The sequence below is a fragment of the Peromyscus leucopus genome, chromosome 9 (genome assembly GCF_004664715.2).
Source record: "Peromyscus leucopus breed LL Stock chromosome 9, UCI_PerLeu_2.1, whole genome shotgun sequence".
NCBI classification, from domain to species: domain Eukaryota; kingdom Metazoa; phylum Chordata; class Mammalia; order Rodentia; family Cricetidae; genus Peromyscus; species Peromyscus leucopus.
Window position 1 is genome coordinate 76689324 of NC_051070.1, and position 18278 is coordinate 76707601.

Sequence of the window (18278 nt, forward strand, 5' to 3'; positions counted from 1 at the left end):
ATATCACTTTCCTGGTTCCAGATAGTCTTGAGCTTTTGAACATCTTATCTCAAAGGCAGCTAACTAGGCCTAGCAATTTAGCTCACACAACTGAATCAGGTGGAAATGGGAAGAGATTGCTCATAACTGGCCACCGTGGGGGCGGGATCTATTTTTTTTTTTTAATTTAAACTGGCATTTGCAGTATCAGTGTTGAAGAAAAGAAAATAAAGCTGAAAGGTCGTGTGTGTGTGTCTCTCTCTGTCTCTCTGACTTTCTCTCTCTCTCTCTCTCTGTGTGTGTGTGTATGTGTGCATGCGTGTGATTATCCAGGTTATCTTGATCCTGATGTGTAAAATGCGTGGGAACTTCAGAGCAGAAGGCAGCAAGCCGCTTGGAATAAGCCATGAGTGTGGAGAACAGACATGTAACCTTTAGCACACGGCCTGCTCCACTCATCAAGGAATGGATTCCAGGTCCTAAATAAAGACCCAGAAGGCACACACATTGGAAGTTCTAGCCTGTGCGTAAAACAGCGAATGGGCCGGGACCTAGAGTAATAACAACCACGAAGGTGACTTGGGTTCTGAATCTGCCCTAAGTTCCTTTCAACCGTGTAGTAAATAAAATAAAACTTCATTGTAAAGGAGCCTCGGCTGCCTCCCCATGTGACTGCTCTCGCTGCCTCCTCATGTGACTGGCCTCCCAATTTAGCTCGTACCCAGCTCCCAATGACCTGTAATAACACTATTCCCAAATTAGAGCTCTCGATTTGACTTGGCTTCGGTTCCTCCCTCAAAGCAAAATAAAGCATCCGTTTTCTTATTTTCACATTCATAATACTCAGCCTCGGAGTCGCCAACTCAAACCCTGGTCCAGGCAGATGGAGCCCTCCCTACCCCCACCCCACCCCCCACCTTCTTCTTCTGGTTAGCCAAGAGCCCGATGGAAAAACACCAAGAGACAAAAACAAAAACAAAATCAGACGAAAATTCCAAGTAAGTGACATTCAGCTGGAAAAGCTATGATTCACATGCAAATAAAACCCTCCCTGAATTCACTGGTCTATGATGCAAGCCCCTGGCTTCAACATAAAAAGGACAGCATGAAATCACCCACAATTAAACTTACTCTGGAATACTGGAATTCTCTGGCAGGACCTTCTCAACTAATGATAAGAAAGCCCCAACAGTAGCAGAATGAATCTAATTGAGTGGGAGCCTAGGGCATCCCCACCTAAGCTGACAAATCATGCTGAAACCCCCAGGGGGAGTTCTGTATTCACGTGTCCGTGTCCATCCCTGGACCTCCCATAGCCTGTGAGGAAGTAGGGCTAGGGCTGGGCCTCCCCGGAAAGTGCTCTCTCCCCAGTAGACATGAAAGACCATGCTAAGGAAGGTGGACTCACCATCCTGCCCAGAATGCTGTATCCAAGGAAACAGTCTGTTGTGCTCTAGACAGAGTTCCCCAACCCTGCACCGAATCTCCATCTAACCTTCGCAGTATATCAGCCCCTGAGTTCAGGCTCAGGCTAGAGACAGTAGTATATTCTGCTCCTCATACTGGCAGACAAGTGTCCTCTGACCTCCTTCCCCTCCCTCAGGAGATGAGGGTTCATCTGACATGGCTATCACTTCCTCCACATGTGGCCTTTAGAGAGCAGAAACTCCCGACACTGAATCACAGCTTACAGAGGTGGAAGGGGTCTCCTTTACTTGCGGTGAATGTCCCCACAGAGGATTCTTGCCTAGTAGTCACCTGGACCTGATGCTCCAGGCCATGGGGATCTCTTCCGCTGTCAGAGAGCTGGGACTCCAAGATCATAACTGGCCTCTTCAACCTTTGTCTAGTTAACCGGGGTCCGTTTCTCTAAAATTGCAAAGGACAAATCTATGATACTTACATGCCAATGTTCACAGTAGTCATAGAATATCCAAGGAAGGACTCAAATGTCTATCAGCTGATAAAATGTGCAACAAACAATGGAATATTATTATTCACCCTTCATAGGGAAGGAAGTTCTGACACCAGCTGCAATATGGATGAGCTTCAAAGACATGAAGTATACCCCGTGGATGAAGACAGATTAAAAGGTGTAAATAATGTACACTTCCACTGACATGAATCAGTTTCCTGGCGACAGAATGGAGAATGGATGTCTCTGGGGGCTGGGGTAAAAAGAAGGGAGACTCACTATTTAATGGGTACAGAGTTCTTGTTTGGGATGGCAAAAGAATTCTAGAAAAGAATAGTACTAATGGCCTCCCAACTTTGTCAGTGTATTAATACCGGAACTGTACTTAAAATGGTTAAAATGGTGGCTTTTATGTTATACATGGTTTATGACATCATTAAATGTAGAAAAATAAATCTCTCCTTTTCACAAAAACAGCTATTCTACCAAATCTGTCTTAGTGGTCTAAAACTCACCAGCCTTTAAAAGTCATTTTCAGAGATGTAATTTGTAGGTACCCCCTCCTCTTAGTACATTCAATGTCTCTGAAAAGCAAGAGTCCGGAGCTGAGCCTTACCCTGGGCTCAGCTGGCTTCGTCCCACCAGTCTGTTGTTCTGAGGCACCTCCTTTAGCCCCCAGGTCAAGGACTTTGCAGAGTGGGTGTCCTGGCTGCCTGCTTTGGCTACTGGGACAAAGGTGTGGAAATTAAAAGAAGAAACAACCTCAGCATGCTGGGCCACTGTCTTAGACCTGGCTCTGTTCCCCACATGGCTGTGGGCAGCTGCAGCTGAGGAGGGCTGGGATGGGAGAGGGGACTCAGCTCAGCACACACTGGCCTTTCAAGAGATTTTCCTACTGCTTCTGGGTCTTGGGCAAATGGAAACGGCCAGGTCTCGAGAGTTGCTCCTCTGTCTGTACTCTACCACAAGCATGGGCCCTGGTCAGGGTGTTCAGGGAAGTCTGCTAAGTAGGGGGAGCCCCAAGGGCTGAGAAAAGTGCATCCCACAGGATACCAAGATACACTCGGACCCCTCAGCCCATCTGGAAAAGGTTATAAAATTTCAGGCAGGAAAGCTCCTTCCTGCATTTTGAAATCTGTTGAAAAGAGCAGCCTGGGTGTTGGTCTCATTCCACAGGAGTCAGTGGTTTCTGGAAAGTGAACTGCTCACCCTCTGGAAGTGGACCAGTGATTTGGGGGTACCATCTGAAGTGCTGTATACTTGGTAAATATCGACTGGCACAGTCGATATTTATTTGTCAAATGAATGATCCTTCATGTGGTAACCTTTAAAAAGCTAATTTCTCTCTTAACAGATGATTGATACCTGAGAAAGGGCACTTTGTGTGTGTGTGTGTGTGTGTGTGTGTGTGTGTGTGTGTGTGTGTGTGTGTGTGTGCATGTATATGTGTTTCACCTCCTCCTTGGACAAAGCACATGTCAACAGGGCTGACTAATTTCTCTACCTTCGTCGTCTTAAATTCTGATTTTCTATTAATATCAGACTTCGGAAAATAATTTCCAATGCCAATTTCTATTTTGCCTGGAGTTTGAAAAGGCGGGATTGAAACCACTTTTTTTTTTTTTCTGGGAGTCTTTTGGTTTGAGGACTTGCTAGGGAGGTTCCTAAGAACCTGTCCTCTCCTGGAGTCTGTGCCCACCAAGATGAGCCAGGGCTGGGCCTCTCTCCCTGCTGGGTTGGCCACCTGAGGCTGCACACCTAGATAAACAGGAAACTCACTCTCTGGTGTGAGACAGTTTAAAAAGACTTCAATCACCTGGCTTCGAACAGAGCCCTCTGCTCTGAAGAATAAAAACTCCACTTCTTCATGGCTCAAATGATCACTTTTCCCTTAAAAGAGACTCCTGTACACTCCCCCCCCACTTCTCCTCTGTGAAATACGCGAGCTCCAGGAATTACATTTTCTTACAAAGACCAGATAGATGAAAGTTTGGAGAGGTCTATGGCGGAAGAGGTCAGGTTTGTGCTTGGTGGGCTCTTGGGCAAGAATAAATTAAACCGAGAAGTGTTCTTGGTGAAGAATCACAAAACATTTGCAAAAGGCCATTCATGATCCCAGCGCCTTCATCATCACAGGCCTTTTACCTTTGTTAGAAGTAGCCCTTTCAGTAAAGAGCATAGGGGTCACAAGTGGTAGCCTGGGGTCTCCCTGTCATCCACCTGCATCTCCTGAAACGGAAGTGAGCGTTACATGACTCTCCCTGACCCTGACTTATTTATACCTGTGTTTTCAGCCTTCCTCACAAGGATTACCCCAGGGAAGGTTCCATCTGCCTTCCGCTCCAACCCCTTTGGAGATGTCCTGGAGTGGTGACTCTGTGACTCTGGGAGGTGGCTCTGTGACTCTGGGAGGTGGCTGGCCTTCCTCCTGTTCTGCAGGTAGTCTTGTAGTAACAGAGCCTATACCCTAGAGGACCAGAGCACAGGGACCAGAACATGACTTCCCTGGGGAGGGTCCAATTCAGGTGGTGGCGTGTGGCTTCCGACAGTGGAAGAAGACAGCACTCAGGCTACAGAGAAAACTTGGTTGGTTATCCAGGCACCAGCAATCTTTTTTTTTTAAGATTTATTTTTATTTTATATGTAAGGGTGTTCTGCCTGCATGTAAGTCTGTGCTCCATGTTTGTTCAGATCCCACAGAGGTCAGGAGATGGCCTTAGATCGATCCCCTGTGACTAGAGTTACAGATTGTTATAAATTACCATGTGGGTACTGGGAATCAAACCTGGGTCCTCTGGAAGAGCAGTCAGTGCTCTTTACCTCTATCTTAGTCAGGGTTTCTATTGCTATGAAGAGACACCATGGCCATGCCAGCTCTTCTAAAGGAAAACATTTAATTGAGATGGTGGCTTACAGTCCAATGTTCAGTCCATTATCATCATGATGTGGAGCATGGCAGCATGCAGGCAGATGTGGTGCGGGCTACATTTTGATCAGAAAGCAACAGGAAGTGGGCTATGACACTGAGCAAAGCTTAAGCAAAAGAGACCTCAAAGCCCACCCTCACAGTGACATACTTCCTCCAACAAGGCCACACCTCCCAATAGTGCCACCCCCTAGGAGCTTATGTGGGCCAATAACATTCAACCCGCCACAACCACTGAGTCATCACTCCAGCCCTAGGTACCAGCAATCTTGGAAACAGTGGGAATCGGTCATTTTTTCTTTATGTCCAGCAGGCCTTTCCCACGCAAGGCAGCAGCCCTGGTCAAACATAAGCCACAGAGCGATGCCAAGCCTGGCTGAGCTGTGTTGCAGGAAGATGGGACTTTAGTCTCAGTGTATCTCCTCTTATGCTTTAACGTAGTGCGTGCGTGCGTGCATATTGTCCACTGCGTCATTTTTTAAAATTTATTATTTTACAGAATGGAGCCAGAGAGTAGATCTATGACCCCAGATCTAGAGGAGACATGGTGGAGACCTGACCCTGCAGAAGCACCAGGGTCTGCAGAAGCAGATGCTGAAAACACAGCCAGTGAGAGGTTGGGGATTTAGCTCAGTGGTAGAGCACTTTGCCTAGCAAGTGCAAGGCCCTGGGTTCGGTCCTCAGCTCTGGAAAAAAAAAAAAGAAGAAGAAGACAAAATAACAAAATACAGCCAATGAGCAGCAGGCACTATCAGTAAGGGTCCTGGGACCTGGGACATATCTGAGAGTCACAAAAGGAGCCTCCAGTGGCCATGTACAAACTGAGGCGCGTTCAGAATCCAAGGCCCAGACAAGTTTTGTGATTGTTACATGGCTACCATCGGTCTAAGAGAAGACTGCATTTTTCTGCAGCTCTCTTGGATGCAGGCATGACCTGGGAAGACACAAAGGCCATGCAGAGAGAAGAGTGGAACGGAATGCAATGGAATAGCGGGAGCAAGAAGCTGATGCGGAACTGAGCGAGGTCCAGCTTCTTCTGTTGCCTCCTGAGCCATGGGTACCGGCACAGCTTAGGCCTTTCCCCTTGTTGATCCATTCACCAGATTCCTTCCTGTGCTCAGCAGAAGCCGACACCCCTAAGCACTAAAGGTGATACTGTGGTATGTAACAGGGATCCTTCTTTCATGAGAGACTTGTGAAACCACACACCCCTTCCATCTCTGTGCATGTTTGAGCTGTTCACCTCAGCAGTCCCCATGAGGCCAGTCCTGTAACCATAGATTGCATGTTATGACAACATAACTATTTTGTGGTCTCTCTTCAATAGCTATATACTTCCTACTGAAGTGGGATATTGCATCTGTCATAAACCCTTCTGCCCTCCAGAGCAGGGTTTGTGTTATAGCTCATTCCTACAGCTTTTCTCTCTCTCTCTCTCTCTCTCTCTCTCTCTCTCTCTCTCTCTCTCTCCCCTCAGAGAAGCGCTGATAAACCGGCTTCTTGTACATTTTTTATTTGGCACTCCATTCATACTGCATGAAGTCAAACTTTTCTAAAATTACCGGAATCCCCCAAATCAAATGATGGGTACACACAGCCGTTGTTTACCTACACAATCCCCGATTTAACCTTTGAGGTACGAATAACATCTCTAAGTGTGCAGCAGTGTTTTTGAAAGGTTGAAAAATCTCTTTCCAAGCACAATTACTTCTCATTTTCAAGATGAGTGTACCTGGTAACTGGTGGGGAAAGTGAGGCTCACTCTTATTCCTTAACAGCACTGGTGTCCACTGCCTTTCCCTAAGAAGGCCAAGTTGTCAGTGGCTGAAGGGGTGGCCTGAGAGCTTCTTTTATGCTTCCTGGGTTTTTCCAACTAAGGAAGCTAGACCTTGACAGACATTAGAAATGTAATCACAGGTGAAAAGCGCATCCCAGCATGTCTCCACAGCGATACAGAATCAAATTCTGAAAGCAAACAAGTCCTTGCTTTATTCCACCCCCCTCCCTGACTTTGCTGGCGGACTGTGGGGGAACTGGGTGTGTCAGATGAGAAGGACTCTAGAACATACCATTATGATTATCTAATAATAATAACAGTCTTTCTGGCAATGTCCTTTGAGAAGATTAAAATCATAAGATTTCCTTTACATCTCAGCAAGCTCCTGAGCTAAAATAATAAAGTTAAAATATAAATGACTTCATTATCTATGAGTGACACTGGTTCCTTTAAGTTCTCTTAAAACCTTAACACTGGAAGCCAGAGAAACTGCTGAGATGGAGATTTCAGGGTTTCGTCTCAACTGCCATGTTTCACTTTTCTGGAGAAGGATGTTTAACAAATTTGGATAAATTTAAGTTAGTACGTTAATTTCCCCCTTAAAATAACTATATCAAAGAGTAGCCACACAGGGAAAAAAAAAGCTCCAATACAAATTACAAGCATAAACATTATCTGAGCAAACAGTCCAATAATACACACAATGCCAAGCGCCAGAGGTGCGCCTGGGCATCACAGAGCATCAGTGGGAGGCCGCTTTGCCCTGCAGCCAGTGCTTAGAATGCAAACGCTTGCTAGTGAAGCCCAACACACTGGGCACTCACAATCTTATTGATTTTTCTCTTTTGAGAAGTTGCTTTTGTTCCAAACAGAAAAATCTGCTTGTTTTTATTAAAATCAACACTACCTCTTTCTTGTAGAGTTCTTTGTCTACCAATGTAGAAAGCCTAAGGAAAAAAACAGAGTAACTTTAGACAAGCCCGGGAGATTCTCTAGCAGATATAGTGTGGGAAAGCGTGGGGGATGGGAGAGATGAGCGCACATGATGTATGAACTGAAGAGATGGGATGTGGCCCTGGAACTGGAAACCTCTTGTTCTTTCTTGTTTGGACATACCTATTTGTCCCACAATTGTTTCGCTTCCAAATCCTCCAGGTCACTTCAGGTCTTGTCTGAGACATCCTTGGCAAACCTTGAAGACTGTCAAGTGGAGGGAAATACTGCCCTTCAAATATCCCGAGGCTTTGACTAGATATGCATAGCTCAGGGCACAGAAGGGTGATGAGGCAGAAGCCGGCAGGATGGCAAGTGTTTGGTTGGGCTTTGTCTCCTCATTCAACACAGGACCTCAGGGATACAGCGCAAGGTTCTCTCTCTCCCTCTCTCTCTCTCTCTCTCTCTCTCTCTCTCTCTCTCTCTCTCTCTCTCTCACACACACACACACACACACACACACACACACGCACTATATAAGCATGTTTGTGTATGTTTCTGTGTGTATGAGTGTCCAGAAGTTTTTCCCTCAGTCACTCTCCACATTATTTTTTGAGACAAGCTCTTTCACTGATCCTGGAGTTCACCAACCTGGCAAGACTAGCTAGCCAGGGAGCTCTAGGTACCCTCCTGTCTCCATCTCCTCAGTGCTAGGATAACAGGCACATGTCACTGTGTCCAGATACATGCCACTACCAACACCAATACATGGGTGTTGGGGATCTGAATGCAGCAATAAGGACCTTGGTGTATGAACCATTTCCCTAGACTCTGGAAATGTAATGTCTTATGCCTGAGTTTCCTTGGGAAGAGACTTTTCTCCACAAGCCTCGTCCAATAAATGTTGTGGAAAAGAATGGTTTGTGTACCCAGTGACTCAGCCCTGGTGCAATGATTGCCATTCACTCTGAACATCCTTATCTAGGGTTCTTCATTTTCTATGGGGCTAAACCTCCACTCCTGCCCAGGCCTCATGATGTCCATTGATATGTGGCTTTGCCTGACATCTGGAATTGGGAAAGCATGCTTAAACATTCTTGGTGGCAGATGGGTATTTTTAGCACTTTTAGAAAAGACTAGGCTGTTTCTCATACAATTCATTCCTCATAATATTAGCACTTGTGTCTTAAGAGCACGCAGCAGGGAGCTATTGTTAGAGAAGACAGGAACAGAATAAAGTGGCTGAGTTATAAGGGATATGTGCATTCTCTTCTGCTGAAAATATCTTCCACACATCACCCTTCCAATGAGCTACTCCAAAATATCCCTGCTCTGCTGGGCTGTAAATTCACGAGGATCATAAAAATCCAACTTGAAATACTTGACCTTCTGTCTCAAAGGCTAATGGGGAAGTCTTATCTGGGAGTTTTGCTGGAGTCCTGTTGGTCCTGTTGGCCTGTTGGGTACAAGTTCAAACGCAACTTAACAAAAGACATGCGTCAGAAGGATCCGTCCTTATTACCCTCATTTCTTCCTGTTGTCTGTCTCTTGGCTATTTACCACCCTTCCATCTCACACAGCACAAAAAGGGATGACCTTTGAAGTGATTCTGTGGTCAAAGTCAGGCAAAGAAGGAAGTGGTGTGAAGGATTACTACTGTCCAGGATTTCACCTTTTCCGTAGTATCCCCATAGACCTCCCGGAAACACGGGCTGATGGCACTCGAGCCAACAGCTGAAGCAGGAAGGTCACTCTCACCCAACCTTGTCCTCCCCTGAACTGGGTCTTCATTCCAAAGGGAGTGCTCCACACCCAGCGCAAAGGAACACAATCGTCCTCGAAGACACAGACATGCCCGGAGAAACTAGACAGACAGGCTTTGGGAAGACCCCATCCCAGATATTATCGCTAAGCCACACCTCTTTCCTCCCAGTGTCACTTTGCATACTCTCCTCTCTTCCACTCTACACATCAATCCTGAAGGTTCCTGTGTCATCTAAAATTAGATTTACATCAATTTCTATACTTTCCTCTCATTAAATTATTAAATTATTTTTTGAAAGATTTTATTTGTATGACTGTTTTGACTGCATGTATACCATGTGCATGCCTGATGCCCTGGAAGGTCAGAAACATTGGACTCATTGGAACAGGGGGTTATGGATGGTTGTGAGATATCATGTAGGTTCTGGGAATTGAACTTGGGTCTGTCTGTAAGAGTAGTAAGTGCTCTTAACCCTTGAACCATCTGTCCAGGCTTGAGTCTGTCTTTTGTTATTGGAGCTTCAACCATGAGCCCAGTGATGGGGAAGAAGATGTTTCTTTGTCCCTATAGTAGACAGATATGTGTAGGTAATAGGTAAAGATGGATGGATGGATGGATGGATGGATGGACGGACGGACAGATGGACGATGGATGGATGGATGGATGGATGGATAGATAGATAGATAGACAGGTGATAGGTAGGTAGGTAGATAGATAGATGATAAATAGGTAGATAGATAAACAGACAGACAGATAGATAGGTGATGATAGAGTGATAGAATGTGAATTGGCTGCAGTACATTAGAGACCACTTTAAAAGCATCTGACACTACAGTAAACCCCAGCAGACTAATTCAATAGACACGAATACTCTTTCAACAAAACATTCCAACCTATGAGAGAATTTCCTCCTTCTACCAAGGACAAATATTTTACTGTGCTTTATAAGCCTAATTAAAACAACATTGTGGTGCTCAAGCATGTGTGGGTTACAGAAAGGAACAATCCACAGCACAAAAGTCTTCCTTCCATCATGCAGACATGGACTCTGGGGTGAGAATTATGCGGGAACCTCAGAGACCTCTGCTTTGTTTCATTAATATTCACGTATCCACTTGGTAAGAACTGTAGCTCAGCACCACGATTTCCATTACAAAGCCTCCAAAATGCCAGGAATGAGTCATGGCATTGTGCAGTCTGGGCAGTGTACTGATTTTCTCCATTAACCAGGCATACATCCTGACAACTTCCAGGAGAAAAGCTGAATGAGTCAGTGTCAGGGATAAACCCCATCAGAGTACTATGAGTCTGGAGGAGCTAGGGTAACAGGGATTGGGCTTTTGTTCATGTTTTGCTGTCTTTAAATAGAAACACTCAAAAAATCCATCTCATCCCTTATAGCAAAAGAAAATTTCAAATCAATTACTACTAACTTCTTTATTTACTTGTGGGGCTGGGGACGGAACCTGGGATCAGGTGCATTACTAGGTAAGCACTCTGCTGAACTACAGTCTCTGCCCCCCCCCACTAACTTTTTATCTTAAAATAGGGTTCCACAAATTTGCCCAGGTTAACCTTGACTTTATTCTGTAGGGAAGGTGGGACCTGAACATAGGGTCCTCCTGCCTCAGCCTCCCGAATGGGTGACAGGATTCTCATGTTCTCTCATCATTGCTTAGTAGGCACAGAAGCACAGCTAAGAAAAACATTGAAAGTTATAGGTGTGAAACGAGGTTCTGGACCATGGAGAGCTCTCCAGACCCGGTCAAACTCCTTTTCATTCTTATTCTGGTAAATTGGATCCATAGCTCTTTAGCCCAACACTGTCTTAAGAATTTGCTCAACTATGCATAAATATGAAGGCTCGGAGCATTATAATCCTGGGCCATAGATGGAAGAATTTATCATATTTCATAGGCCTAGAAATTTCCTGGCAAAGTGGAAATAGCAAAAGGGTTGCCAGGTGTGATGGTGCATACCTTTAATGCCAGCACTTTCGAGGCAAAGGCAGGCAGATCTCTGGACTTCGAGGCCTGTCTGATCTGCATAGAAAGTTCTAGGACATCCAGAGCTACAAAATGAGATCCTGTCTCAGAAGAAACAAAAACAACAACAACAAAAACCCAGCAACAACAATGAAAGTGTTAACACTTCTTCAGAACTTGTGAGCGCATCTGCATCTGAAACTAGCATGTTACAATGATTCTGAAATTAAGCAAATGAAGAGGTTTTTAAAGCCATCAGGAGTGGGTAATTAATGAGGGTGACTACCAGGAGCCTGCACAGCTCTCTTCCAACACGGGCCTACTGTGGCAGGCAGCAGCATCTTCATCTCTGGGTATGCTGGGCTGTCTTCTGTCTTTTCCTAGTGTTGAGCCACAGGCTCTCTCTCTCTCTCTCTCTCTCTCTCTCTCTCTCTCTCTCTCTCTCTCTCTCTCTCTCTCTCTCCCCCTGTGGCTTTCAATGCTTAGGTATAATTCAGCATACACGGATGATTAGATCACATAATCTAATTTAAGGGACTCTCTCCCAATTCTTTCCTAGTCTTCTACATTGAAATGAAGGTCTATGCCTGTTCAGGACACTTAGTGAAAAACTGAGCTTTTCTAAACCTTGCAAGCAAAGACTCTCTATCTTGAGTGTTCTGAACATATGTTCATTGGACTCTGATGTCCCCCAAGCCCCAGAGTATCAAAACAGGCCCATTAAGATGGCCTCACTTGCACCAAAGCACCAAAGCGTGACTCTAGCCTCACTTTCCAAAGCACAACGAGTACAGACTGTGACGGTAGCCTGACTCTGAATATCTCTAGCTATTGAAACTTGATAAAACTTAATTCGACATGACACCTCTACTAAATTGCTACCAGAAGCAATCATTTTGATTAAATCACAGCACTTCTAGAACTCGCATTTAGTAGCGACCACACTAAAGGACCCGGAGCTCTCCACTGCCAGGCCACGGATCCCCGTGTTCTCACGTTATTGTACAATCAGGAAAGCATGGCAAATGAATAGATTTCAAAGGTTGCCCTCCAGCAAAGGTTCACAAAAATTCTATGACTTTGGCGCTCATAGAATACATTGCTGTCCATGGTAGTGGGGTGTCTTCCTTCCAAAGTCTCTCTGTGTCATGCATTGAGAACCAGCTGGAGCACAGCTACCTAGATGCTACTAGATTCATTCTGCACTCCCAGGCAGGGGTCACCTGAGTTTCTTCCCATTTTCTTGACATCTGAAGATATCTGCAGAAGATCAGACTCCATTTGCGCATTCTCTTGGCTGAGACCTTGTCCCTGTGTCAGAACCCAGGCTCTAGGTCAATGTGATGGTCAAGAGGAAGGTTATGCTAACTCGGCATCTAAGGTGCTTTAAGGAGAAGAACCTATGGCCTTCTCTTCTGGGCACATGATGAGGTCAGGTTTTAACCAAGCTGCATTTGTAGTGTGACTTTTAAAGTGAAACCCATGCAGGCCTGGAGACATGCATGGCTCAGTGGTTAAGAGCACTGGCTACTATTCCAGAGGACACAGGTTTGATTCTCAGCACCCACATAGTGGTTCATAGTTATCTGCAATTCCTGTTCTAGGAGAGCCAATGCCCTCTCTGGCCTCCAAAGGCACCAGGTATGCATATGGTACACAGACATGCATACCAGCAAAACACCCATACACGTAAAATAAATATACCTAAAATATCTAAAAATAAATATATGTAAAAAAAAATAAAAATAAATACATCTAGAATCTAAGAGGAAGAAAGGAAGGAAGGAAGAGAGGGAGGGAGGGAGGGAGGGAGGAAAGAAGGAAGGAAGGAAGGAAGGAAGGAAGGAAGGAATGCAGAAAATCCACAGCAGAAGAGAAACACAAAGGAGCAGCGGAGGGGTCCCATCCTTCTCTGCCTAAATGTGGAATGAACTTCCTTGGGTGTATGCTTGCTGCCACTGAACCTATTTACTCCTCAGAGGAGATAAGCCTCTTGCCAGGCTTCCTGCGGAGGAGGCTGCAGAGACCCAGCCTTCCTCTGCAGAAACCCTTCCCAAGGAAGGGGATGCCAGTGCCACAGTTTCGTATCTTGGCATTTCTTGCGGGGTTTAAGTAGGATGTTAAAATGGATTTAGGTCGCAGTGGGGAGAAGTGAATAAGTCTCCCGCACTCCTCTCCCTTAATTGTATGTCCCCAAGCCGGGCTTTTTTATGACTCAGACAGAAGCTCTGTGTTCAGAAGCATCAGATGCTTCAAGTAGGAGAGTGGCCTTCCGAGCTCAGGTCCCCAAAAGAATCCAATCCGGACCCGTGAGCTAAGAATTGATGTCTGTTAATATCTACTCAGGCTGAAGACAGACGTCTACCTGAGGTCAGCCAATGTGATGGTCAAGAGGAAGGCTATGCTAGTTCTCCTTAGACTCAGCTGTCCAGGGGCCTTTGAAGTGGCAGTGCTGGCAGGAAAAAGGTTTCCTCTGAAGGGCTGCAGAGCCCTTCACCCCACATCCCAGGGCCTTGACAGAGAGCCCCACCCCTGGGATGCCTGGGCATCCTGGTCGTGGTGAAGACGGGCTGTATTCTTTTTAGCAGCTGAGAGGTTAATAAGATGAGTGCCAGTTACGAGTGCTAAGCAGCAGGCAGTCTACTTTGCTGACACTGTCTTCAAACCCATGGTTGAGTACAAGGTGGCCATTATTTCTCCACTGGCCCTGAGAATGTTTCTAATGCCTGTATTGTTTTCTAACTTTGGAAGAAGCACCAAATAAGGATGACTTTTGGTTCAAGGTAGGAGCCACGACTATTTATATGACCTCACTCTTTCTTACATAATATAACAAACAGACCTCTTAGGCCTGAAACAGAAAGAGCCAAATTCTGCCTTTAGGCAAACATGTGCTGATTCCATTGAAGTCAGGGCGACTTGGCCCTCCAACAGCTGAGGGCAAACTTCCCCCTTGAGCAAGGATGCAATGGACAAGTCAAGATTTCCCAGCCCTGAATGCAGAACTCTGAAACTGAGCCACTGGAGGAGTGTGAAGAAAATGTCTTGAAAACTCTACCCAGTAAATACTTTCCATCATGGGAGAACTAGCCTGTCCCCATTCCAAGGTGACAAGATAACCCTTGAGAAAGCACGCCAGCTTCCTCTCTAGGGATCGTCCTCTTTCTGTAAGCCTCTGATGCAGGTGAAATGCAGTCTGGGCCAGAAGTCCACTCCCCATGAACACTGCTGTTTTACCCCCCTTCACTTCCTGGAAAGATTCATTGCTGGCGTGAGAGCAACACATGACTTTAAACTCATACCTCGGTCTCATTGCTCCCACACTACATACAGACCATTTTATAGTAATTGGTCCCGATCTGGTTCATAGGTAAATTTACTTATGTACTTTCTTGTCCCCAAAATAATTTTAAATGACATACATAAGGTCTGAGGAACTTCCCGCATTGCCTCAACATTAAAAAAAATGATGTTACTTTTATATAATAACTTGGATAATTTTTTTAAATGGATGGTAGATTTATATAGCTGGAGTTGAAAACGATCAAGTCTATTGCTCAAACCATCCAATTTTAAAATTTCAAATAAATCTCAAGATTGACAAGGAACCTTTATGGGGACACTGTGAGCCCGGTCAGCCCTTTGTGATATCCTCCTGAATCTCACCTACAGATGTGCGGGAGGGACCAGGAGGCATAGGTCTCCGTGTGTAGATGATGATGAAATCTCCTATGGTGGAACTCCCTCACCTCTGTCTACTGCAGTGCATCCCCCAACTAGTCTTAATAAAAGGGACTGCACTTAAGTGAGAGTTACACACTCCGAGACTCGGAAAACAAAACAGAAAGGCAGCAAAGCTGAGTGTGAGCTGAAGAAAGGAAGCAGTGGCTGCTGGCCATGGGGTAACGTTTCCTGCTCCCCACAGCCCTCCTCCTGCCCATCTTCCCACCCTGCCCCCTGACTTCTAGTACATACGTTTTGCCCTGCAGTCTAATTTCTGACTTGGACTTAGCTGGACCCTTCTTTGAGTATCCACTCAAGCCTGAGTTCTGAGCCCTGATAGTCCAAGCTTCAATCTTGGCACTAAGACATAGAGACTTGCCCTGAGACGGGTTTGGAGTCTAGCTGCATTCACAGCGACTGCCGAATTCTAGAGGACTGAGCTCATTCCACACGTTCGGTAAAGTCCAAGACTCCGGTATTGACACTCAAGATCCCACAATCTTGTCCCAGCTTCCTCCCCAACCCTATCCTTCAGTGTACGCTCTGCCTTGGCTCATGCTGCCCTGCAATCCAGAAGGACACTGTCCATCTCTGCTGCACGAACAACCCTGCACCTGGCATTTGACAAATTTAATGAACACTAAAAGGAGACTAACAATATGCCTGGTCTGCTCCAAGAACTCCTCATATCTCACCGAATCCTTACGACTCTGGATACCGCTATTAGCCCCATTTTGTTTTTATTTATTTAAATTTATTTATTGTGTTGTGTGTTGGTGTGTGTCTCTGCACTTGAGTGCACTTATGTGCCACAGCACATGTAGAAGTCAGGACAACTTGCAGGAGTCAGTTCTCTCCTACCACGTGGGTCTCGGGGATCAAACTCAGGTCATCAGGCTTGGTGGCAAGTGCCTGTACAGGCTGAGCAGTCTTGCCGGTCCTGAGCCCAGCTTGAAAGATGAGGAAGGAGAAGCCGAGAGCCACGCCCTAGCCTGCTTATCCATTCCTCGTTCTCCATGAGTTCCATGCCCTTAGCTGTATCTCTTCTATGTCCTCTATGTATTTTGATCTTTGTGGGCTTTTCATCTTTCCTGATAGGTGGGAAGCTCCTAAGAAAGGGAATCCACACCAGATTCTACTTTGGCCCTTGTGGCTCACCCTTCCCCAGCTCACTCTGGGTGCATGCCTGTCAATACTCGTGGGTGGAAAGACGGAAACAAGGAAGAGAGTCAGAGTCCATTCAACTAAGGGACCTCGGCTGAAGCGAGGAGACACTCGGTCCTTCGTTTTTTACCTCCACGTGGTTACTCTGTTTGCATCCACACGTGCAGGTAGTCTTGACACACAAAGCTATGTCTTCTGAGATGAGCAGGACTGTGCTAAGTCTCCCCTTTGTTCTTTCCACATATAGAAAGTAGTGGGAATGACAGAACGCCAGGGCTGAAAACCACAGCAGCGACCGCTGTAATTACACAGCACGGACTTGTCACTTTTATCCTGTACTGAAATCCTGCACACTGGACCTCAGCACTCTTTACAGACGGGAACTAGATTCAGCAAGACTCAGTCATTTGGCCAAGGTTAAAAGCTGTTAGAACACAGTGAGCAGGCTTGAACTGAGCTCGGCCACGCCAGGATCAGTCTGGCTGCATCCACTACACAGCAGCATCTCTTTGGGCTCCTGTGGGGCCAAAGAAAAATCTAGTCAGCTGAAATCATTCATTCCGCACTTCCTGGATGCTCTTTGTGGTTTGGCCTTTTAAGAGAAAAGACACACACACACACACACACACACACACACACTCAAGAAGCCAGATGAACGGCAACCTATTTTCCCATAATTCAAGGAGTCTAGGAACACATTGGATGGTGAGCATAGAAAAGAACCGAGCCAAGGGCAAGGGGAGGTGGCCTGGCTGGTAAAGTGTTTGCATCAGGAGGATAAGGATCTGGATACGGATCCCTAACATACCTAGGAAAAGCTGGGGGCAGCAGCATGAGCCTGCCTGGAATCTCAGTGCTGGGTGTGAGCAGAGACGAGAGAACCCTGGGAGCTTGCTGGCCAGCTAGTCTAGCTGAATCCATACGTCCTAGGTTCCGTGAGAGTCCTGGTCTCAAAAACAAGACAGAGAGTGATGAGGGAAGGCATCAGACAGCCTCCACGTGTATGCACTCCCAGATTCATGTGCACCCCCACACACATGCGGACACGCCCAGACAGTCGTGAGATGACAGAGCACACGAGGGTGGGAGACCCTCAGAGAGACTTGCTTGGAGTCAAACACGCAGGGAGAAACAGATGTTTCGTTTAAAGGAAAAGAGCTTATTCCGCTGCTTCAGGAGCCTGCAAAGTGGCTCAGTTGGGTTACAGCACTCAAGGTGTGCTCAACATGGCCACAAAACCAGGTCTGTGGTCTGGGTGTAAGCTGCATACTTTCTTTGTACAGGGAAAGTGATTCCCTTACACCTAGGGGGAGGGAACAGGCGGGAACTCCCTCAAGATGCAGCACACTTCCTCATGATCCAGCTCTGACTCATCCAGCCTGGAGTATAATTCTGCTCACTCTGGGATTCTTGGTGCAGCATTCTGTATGCACTAGCAAAATCATCTTTCATGCTACTAAGTGACAGAGCCGTTCTCTGCCTCTTTCCCGTGGCTATCCTCAGCACCTCCAGAGAGGCCTAACGTTGACAACGAATTAAATGCAGACCCGAGGCCCCATTGGCTGTTCTTTGTCAGCTGGTTTCAGCCCAGCCTGACACTGGGTACCCAGTTCTGGTCAGAGTGACCATGAATGTGTATGTGTGTCATCTTTCCTTGAGAGCCCGATGTTCTGGATGACCCTCAGGGAACAGCAACACAGTGACTTCTCTGAGGGACTCTGATCTGGGGACACGCTGACTATTTAACAGTCCTTTTGCTGAGGCTCCTGTAATGAATGGAATGCGCAGGGGGGAAAATGTGGGCGAAGGGTTCAGGGAATGCCCCGTTTGCTCCATTCTAACAGAAAGCCAGGAAGCTGCCACAAGCTTTGCTAGCCTGCCAGCTCCCACACAGATTGATAACTACATTATCTTCAAATTAACAGACGTCAAAACATGATGACCCAGTCGGAACCGATGCTCAAAGCCCGAGGAGATAGCTCAATTAGTAAGGGGTGAGCCATGCTAGCGTGCATAGCTGAGGTCCAGCCCCAGAACCCACATTAAGAAGTCCAGCTTGGCTTAGCATGTCTGTAATCTCTGTGCTGGAGAGGAAGAGACACCTAGATCCA

The 18278-nt window shown here is 46.2% G+C and overlaps 1 protein-coding gene across 2 annotated transcripts in view; it reads right to left on the reverse strand.

Moving 5' to 3' along the window:
• Nucleotides 1-18278, reverse strand: part of Samd4a (sterile alpha motif domain containing 4A) — a 217559-nt gene that overhangs the window by 100602 nt on the left and 98679 nt on the right. The gene's annotated exons all lie outside the window — the stretch shown is intronic.